Here is a 1,017-nt window from a genome sequence, read left to right as displayed (position 1 = left end):
TGGGGGGGGGGGGGGGGTATGGGGGACGCAGCTCCCCGCTAGTCGTTCAAAATTGCAGTTACATAATGTGATTAAAAGATCAATAACTTGTTTAAATTATGGGAAAGCAGCAACGTTCGACAAGTGAAAAAAAGTAAAAAAAAAAAGTTAAAACAATATATAACTTGCATATTTTTCGGATTCCCCCGATTGATTACCAATATTGGAGTAAAAATAAATATTTTTACCAAAAGAGCTGCAAAAAGATATCAAAATTCGAAGAAGACCTTATTGTACATAATTATCCGAAAAAGATCCAGAAATATTGAAATACTAGATAGTACACCGATCGTGCCTGACGGTACTTCCACAGCAGCGCTTGAGATCGATATTTCGGCCAAATATATGATTTTTTAATATTTAATTAAAATTATCTGGATGACTCACAAACCTTTTTAATGATACTTCATAACTTTTCATACGAAATACAAACGATACCATACGGTACCTATACGATACACGAACCTTTGTTTAATTTACCTCCGGTCATTATTTCCGGTTAAATACATGGTCCAAAAAAGAACAATTAATTACAAGTAATAGAATGACTCAAAAATCTTTTCAATTGCACTTCAAAACTCTTTATACGAAATATAAACGATTTAAAAGAATAGTTTTCCAACTGAAGTTTTTTTTCGGTCAAGTACATATGAATCATAAAATCGTATGGACCAATGAGCATCGAATATTAATAAGTCGCCATATTGATGATTAAAGCTTAATATTTGATGCTCATTGGTCCATACGATCTTATGCTATGCATATGCGTCTATGTAATTTTGTGTCTGATGGCCTTAAGGGCTATCGCACACAAATTGACATAACTGCATATGCATAGCATAAGACCGTATGTACCAATGAGCATCGAGTATTAAGTCGCCATATTGTTGTTCGATGCTTAATATTCGATGCTCATTGGTCCATACGATCTTATGCTATGCATATGCAGTTATGTCAATTTGTGTGCGATAGCCCTTA

This window comes from Odontomachus brunneus, unplaced genomic scaffold (genome assembly GCF_010583005.1).
Source record: "Odontomachus brunneus isolate Ranch 3 - 2012 unplaced genomic scaffold, Obru_v1 Obru_scaffold_061, whole genome shotgun sequence".
Classification (NCBI taxonomy): Eukaryota; Metazoa; Arthropoda; class Insecta; order Hymenoptera; family Formicidae; genus Odontomachus; species Odontomachus brunneus.
Note: the sequence above shows the minus strand (reverse complement) of the source record.